Here is a 7,673-nt window from a genome sequence, read left to right on the forward strand (position 1 = left end):
GAAGTTACAATATTTTTAGTGATATCATAAATTTTGAGTGAATAAAAGTAAGAAGTTTAACCCATTTGACTAATCCATATTTTACCCATAGTTTATGAGCTCATTTTGCTGGCACTACCTATGACCAAACAATTTGTAACGATCCTTATGATCGTTTAGTGGTTTTTATGTCTTTCCCAATGTTTGATCCTCCTTGTAGCTTTCTTTTTTGGTTTATGACGTGTGAGAATGAGTAGCATCAGTTCTGATATGATCAAATCCATCATGAGGAAAAATTTCAGTTTTGAAATTTAGAAAGTTAGATCAAAGTCAACATTTTCTGTTAACGAGGTTGAAAAATTTGAGTTTTGACGATTTTAATAGGTCAAAACGGTGATTTATGACTTCATTGGATTGTTTATACGAATCTCAAGGTGTTTGGAAGTGACTTGGACTATTGAGTTTATTTTTAATTTTTTTTAAAGTTAAGTGGTGATTACGATCAATATTTAATCACTGCAATCTCATATCGGTAATGCGATGATTCCAACATATCAATATAATGAAATATAATGATATGTTCAGTGTAGCTTCGAAAATAATCGATAACATAATGATATTATATATCTTGGCCATGGACATGAAAAAAATAAAGAGATTGAAGCATTTCAACAACCATTGATTAAAAACTGACAATGAACAGCATAATTAAGCATTAGTTAAAGTAAATATAAATGGATTTACTATATATTCCTATTTAATATTATATCCTTGATAGAAACACAAATATTTTTAGAGATATTTCTATTGAAAACCTATATAAAAAAATCGTAACATTTATATGTCAATTTGGTTTGGATTTCTAAAACTCGATGCAAAATCAAATCAAATCAAATATAGTTGTGTTTTGTATGCTGATTAATTGAGTTAATACCTCAGAAAGTCACTCAACTATGCACTCTTCTCTCAAAAAGTCACTCAACTTTCAATTTTCACTCAAAAGTCACTCAACTATGCACTTCTTTCTCAGAAAGTCACTCAACTTTGAATTTTAACTCAAAAGTCACTCGACTATCCACTCTTTCCTCAGAAAGTCACTCAATCTATTTAATTGTTTTTTAATTAAAATTTGCTGATATTAATTGTTTATATAACAATCAAAATTTTAAAAAAATAAAAAATACCATTTAAACCATTTAGTGATCCACCCACCTAACTCGACCCATTAAAAAATATAATATGATCCATTTTATTTTGCCTTTAATCCTAAATATGACCTTACCTACTGTGTAATTTTCAGTGCCATTTTAAATGCCATATTATATTTAGGATAATATGACCTTCATTTTAAATGCCATATTATATTTAATTCCATCTGATGTGTAATTATACCTGCCAGACACAGTAGGTAAGGTCATATTTGAACACATATTATTTTTGGTATGCATTAAAAATAATCATATAAGGCATATAATTTTTTAAATGGCACTGAAAATTACACAGTAGGAGAAAGAGAGGGAATAATTTTCAGTAGGTAAGGTCATATTTAGGATTAAAGGTAAAATAAAATGGGTCATATTATATTTTTTAATGGATTGGCTTAGGTTGGTGGATCACTAAATGATTTAAATGGTATTTTTTATTTTTTTTAAATTTTTGATTTGTTATATAAACAATTAATATCAATAAATTTTAATTAAAAAATAATTAAATAAATTGAGTGACTTTCTGAGAAAAGAGTGGATAGTTGAGTGACTTTTCGAGAAAGAAGTGCATAATTGAGTGACTTTTGAGTGAATTGAAAGTTGGGTGACTTTCTAAGAGAAAAGTGCATAGTTGAGTGACCTTCTGAGGAGTTGGGAACCTAAATAAGCCACAAAAATAAAAAAGTGACCAAAATAAGCCACTACTTTAGTAAGAAACTAAAATAGGCTTAGTGGAAGAAAAAATTTCACTTTATCTAATATTCTAAACGTTTTCCGTTAGTCTCATAATGTGTATATTTTAATATATAACGGAACTATTTCCTACACTTTATAAAATGAAACTATTTCTTACACTTTATAAAGTGTAAATTTTTCTTACACTTTGTAAAGTGGAACTTTTTCTTACACTTTATAAAGTGGAAGAAAATATTTTGTTTTACAAAGAGGAATATTTTCACGTTTTGATCACTTTATGAAGCTTTTGCAGTGTTTGTCATACAATTATATTGATTTGACATATCATAAAAACGAAAAAAATTATTACACTATGTATTTTTATTTTTTTATTCTGAAAAATCCTCCAATCTCTATTTAAGGAGGACGTTCAAACATAGTTGATAGCACCTACAACATAAAGTCTTCTATATTTGTTCATTTCAATCTAAAAAAAAAATGGCTTCTAAACCAAAACTTAGAGTTTCGATTTATTGGGATGGCAAAATTATACATGACGAAAATACCGTTTATTATAATTGTCTTCCCAAACACAATGCTAAATATTCAATTAATGTCCGATATCATAAATTTATTTCATCAGTTTATAAAAGAATGGGTATAAACAGTACTGATTATAATTTGATTATAGTCGAAAAATACCCTACTTCATTTTTATCACAAGAACAAGTAAATTTTGGAGAGTGAATTATCTATAATGACGAATCGTTGAAGATGAGGATGGACATACGGGACTTAGACCGCGAGATGTTCTACGGATTTCAAGAAAGGGTTGTGGAACATAATATTATTATTTTTGTGTATGTATCTTTTTTGAGGGTGAATAGTATTATTATTTTAATTATATATAGTTATTATTTTGTGTATGCATTTTTTTTATAAAAAAAGTGAATGAAAAAATTTGAAAATATAAACATGACTCGAGGATGATCAAAAATACGAATAAAAAGTTGCATAGAAATTGATACAAGAATAAATTAACACAATTAAACATCTTTCTTTATCTACTACCACCATATGAGGCGTTTCGAGCTCGTGAAGGACAGTTGTGCCTATCATGGCCTATTTGTTTGCACGTTGAACATTTGCGAGTGAGTGTACTTGTGGGAACATCCGTTTCATTATGTATACGGGTGATTTATTTTCGCCCACTTTTCGTAAATATTTTTTATTTGCTATCATAAGAAAAGGACTATCAGGCCAATACTTTTCACCGCCGAGTGGATTGAATTATCTAGAGTAGGTTTTTTTGTAGCTACGCACGCTGAATTCTGGTGCCATATGCTCCCATACTTGATACCCAATTTGGTCAAATCCCTTTATTGCATGAGAACACGGAATGTGGTATGATTGCCATTTACCACATTGACATTTTCCTTGTGATGCCTTTACAATGTGCTTATTACCACCACGACCATGATGCATATGTGTCTGCACCTCAAATATGTTTTCCCTTTGTTGGTGATAGTTGATAAGTGTGTGATGCTGTGACTTTTTTCGATTATCCTAAAAAATCTAGAATGGTCTAGGCATCCATTGTTGCTTTGGTTGTACTAGTTGATTGAAAAATTTTGATCTTGTAACAAATCGGTGCACAATCTGATTGTAAGTGAGTCTTACCATTGCAGTAACTGGCAGGCCCCTGGCTGACTTAAGAAGACCATTGAATGACTCAGAACTGTTTATTGTCAGCATGCCCCATCTCCTACCTCCATCCCTGTGCAATGTCCATTTGTCAAGATCATTCTTCATTAACCACACATACGCTTCCAAGTTAATCTCCTTGATCATATCCATTTTTTCCAAAAACTTTTTCTCCTAACAGTGATTTGCAGCTGCCCATAAAAGGTTGTTTAAAGTGACATTTTTTATTTTTATTTTTGAAAATTGGCCTTCAAATGTCTTAAATAAAAACGATGGAACCCAAATGGTCTGCCAATTGGGAGAACTATACACGGATGAGAATATTCCGTGATGCTTATCTGAAATCAATGCCACACCTCTACGACCCTTGACAACGTGCAAGTGCAAATGATCCAAAAATAAACTTCATGTCTCCATGCTCTCATTCGCAACTATTGCAAATGCCAAAGGTAATATTGAGCCGTTACCATCCGTTGCAATCACAATCAACAACTTGATATCATATTTCCATAGACATGTGTTCCGTCGATCGATATAACAGGATGACAAAACACAAACCCATCAATGCATGGTTTAAAAGTCCAGAACACATAGTTGAATACATCTTCAATGACATCGACACACCGCTCTGTTTTCCATTCAACTATTGTTCCGGGATTGAAGTGTTTCAAAGCTTCCATGAACCTCGGCAACTCGGCAAAAGAACCCTCCCAAGTACCATAGACTTTTTCAAAAGCACGCTTACGACCAAGATATGTTTTTCTTCTGCTTATCGAAATGCCATATGCTTTATGAGCGGCTGTTTGACAATCTTTGATGGGAAACCTGAAAAGTAAAAATAATATTAGTTATCAAATAAAAAATGAATATTTTCTTATTAAAGAAAAATCATCTAAGGATAAAATAGTACCTTTGTGTTTTTTCTATATCAACATAGATGACGTTAGCAATCATCTCAACATCCAAGTTGAAATGTCCATCGCGGCATGTACCCATATCACATGTATGTTCTTTAATGTATCTTCCAACTTTCCACATGTTAGTATGTTTATCATTAAAAGAAGTTAGCCTAAATCGACATCCTTGTTCTACATGCCTGCAAACAAGTCGCCATGATTTCTTTGTTGATTTAATAACAAAGTACTCCCTCGCTATCTTTAAATGTAGATGCTTAACTGCTTTTTGCAACTGCTTCTTTGAATTGAACAACATGCCTTTTTCAATATAAATATCACCATTCATGAAATCTTCCGATTCACCCCACGTACGTTGTGATGTATATTCATCATGTGTATCGCTAAAGATATCTGGACCATCTTGGAGATGCTCCAGATAAGGAATTTCATGATTACGAAACGGACTCATGAACATTGGTCTTGGCGACCGATTGGGCATTAAAAAATCATCATCACTAAATAATGCCTCAAATGGAACATTATCTCCTGATTCCTCGGCATTAGGCAAATCATCACTATCACTAGCTGAAGATGAGCCGTAATTTGGAAGGTCACGATCATCGATATTCACAGGATCAATGGGCTCATCTTGTGTGATATTTTTCCTATATATGTAAAAAAGTATAAATATTTGTCTCATGCAATTAAGTTACTTAAATAAAAAATCAAGTGTTGGACATACCGACAATCATCTGCATCAAAAGTAGGTGAGACATGAAAATTTGAGGATGTCCCAATATTTTCCGTCATTTCAAACTGACCAAAATAACTATCTAGTCCATAACTTGGAGCAATATTCCTATCTTACTGAGGTTAAATATATAATAATAATAATAAGAATAATAATAAATCATATAAATTAATAAATAATTGACAAAATCAATAAATAATAATCGAAATATAATTATTGAGCATTACCAGTCACTTTCATTGATAGTTTCGTTCAAATCAACATCATATCGACTGGTAAGAATATTTTGATAATGAGTCATGTTAGAAAAATCAGTAGATTGAGTTATCGGAAATCCATCAACGCTATTACGAATTTCTAATCGGGGATGGACATCGACCGATAAAACAGAACGTTGTTGACTAGTCTTAGGCTCCTTTCTAACATAGATTTCAAGTATTGTTAACTTGATTTGATCTATGTAGTCATTTGGAACCCTTAAAAAGTCGGTCAACGATTTGTCATTATAGATAATCCACTCTCCAAAATTTACTTGTCCTTGTGATAAAAATGAAGTAGGGTATTTTCCGACTATAATCAAATTATAATCAATACTGTTTATACCCATTCTTTTATAAATTGATGAAATAAATTTATGATATCAGACATTTATTGAATATTTAGCATTGTGTTTGGGAGGACAATTATAATAAATGGTATTTCCTCCATGTATAATTTCGCCATCCCAATAAATCGAAACTCTAACTTTTGGTTTAGAAGACATTTATTTTTGAGATTGAAATGAACAAATATAGAAGACTTTATGTTGTAGGTGCTATCAACTATGTTTGAACATCCTCCTTAAATAGAGAATGGAGGATTTTTTAGAATAAAAAAAATAAAAATACATAGTGTAATAATTTTTTCTGTTTTTATGATATGTCAAATCAATATAATTGTATGACAAACACTGCAAAAGCTTCATAAAGAGATAAAAACGTGAAAGTATTCCTCTTTGTAAAACATAATTTTTTCTTCCACTTTATAAAGTGTAAGAAAAAGTTCCACTTTACAAAGTGTAAAAAAGATTTACACTTTATAAAGTGTAAGAAATAGTTCCATTTTATAAAGTGTAGGAAATAGTTCCGTTATATATTAAAATATACACGTTATGAGACTAACGAAAAACGTTTAGAATACTAGATTAAGTGGAATTTTTTCTTCCACTAAGCCTATTTTAGTTACTTACTAAAGTAATGACTTATTTTGGTCACTTCTATATTTTTGTGGCTTATTTAGGTTCCCAACTCCCTTCTGAGGTATTAAATCCTGATTGATTTGATTGCAGTGTGCAGTTTGATTTTGGTTACCCCTAGATGCAACCGTGAATATAGAATTGTTGATTCTTTTCGGTAAGTGTTGGCCAATTTATCTTGTGTCCATCTCTAAAGCATTGCCAATTGTAACGACTCGGAAAATGATAGAGTGAAACTAGAGCCTCACATGTGAGTTTGGAGTCGAGAACTTAATGAAATGATTATATTTGAATTTGACCCAAAAAGTTCTTAAAAATGTGCTTCGGAAGTTACCGGAAACTTGTTTAGCTGTATATTAAAAGATCCGTTTCGTTTTTCGAAAATCCGACTTCATATTCTTGTTTAGGGGGTCAAATTGAGTGGGAAATGGGTCTAACCCAAATTTTAGAGCAATCGTATCAAAATCCGAAATTTCAAAGTGAAGCCTTTTTCGAGGGTCTACTTTGGAGGGTCATATCTCCTAGCACACAAATTATTTGGGTGGCCAATAATATATCCATGGAAAGCCCTTTGAGTTAGCTACCTAACTCACTTCGTTTCACCTCATTCGGAGTTCGGACGAAGAAGTTATGCCCATTTTCGTAAAATCTGTCCGGCAGAAAAAGGCGAATTCCAGTAGCTGATTTTACTGTTCATTTACTGTTCACCCGCCTGAAATTTTTTCTAAGTGTTGGACCATTTTTTTCAAAGGACTTGTATTATTTCCTATATACCATTAGTTCATTCCCATCCCTAAAAACATTTCCCTCTCTACAATCCTCCATTTAAGAAGAAGAAGAAGTGGGAGCTAGGGCTTTGGATTCAAGGCTTTCTTCATCAAATTTCGTGGGAGATCATAGCAAAGGTATGGTGGTTTTGATCATTGTCTAATTTTCCATTCAAGGAGCCAAATCCAAAGTTATTTCAAAGTATGAAAAATCTAGGTTTTCACTCAATCTCATGGGTTCTTCCACCAAATGGTTTTAAAAGGTTTCTAATGGCACTTTATGGTTATATTGTTGTTGTATTGACGATTTAAGATGAAAATACTCCATGAACCCATGATTTCTCTCTATTCCTAGTTTATGCCTTTATGAAGTGGGTTGCTAGATAATGAATGTATATGAATCAAACTTGTTTAAAGGTCTTTAGATTGTTGAAGTATGTCATTACCCATGCTTATTTTATG

The 7,673-nt window shown here is 31.8% G+C and overlaps 1 protein-coding gene across 3 annotated transcripts in view; it reads right to left on the reverse strand.

Annotated features, from left to right (window-relative positions):
* Nucleotides 1-7,673, reverse strand: part of LOC125869305 (uncharacterized) — a 279,493-nt gene that overhangs the window by 63,744 nt on the left and 208,076 nt on the right. The gene's annotated exons all lie outside the window — the stretch shown is intronic.

The sequence above is a fragment of the Solanum stenotomum genome, chromosome 6 (assembly GCF_019186545.1).
Source record: "Solanum stenotomum isolate F172 chromosome 6, ASM1918654v1, whole genome shotgun sequence".
Lineage (NCBI taxonomy): Eukaryota > Viridiplantae > Streptophyta > Magnoliopsida > Solanales > Solanaceae > Solanum > Solanum stenotomum.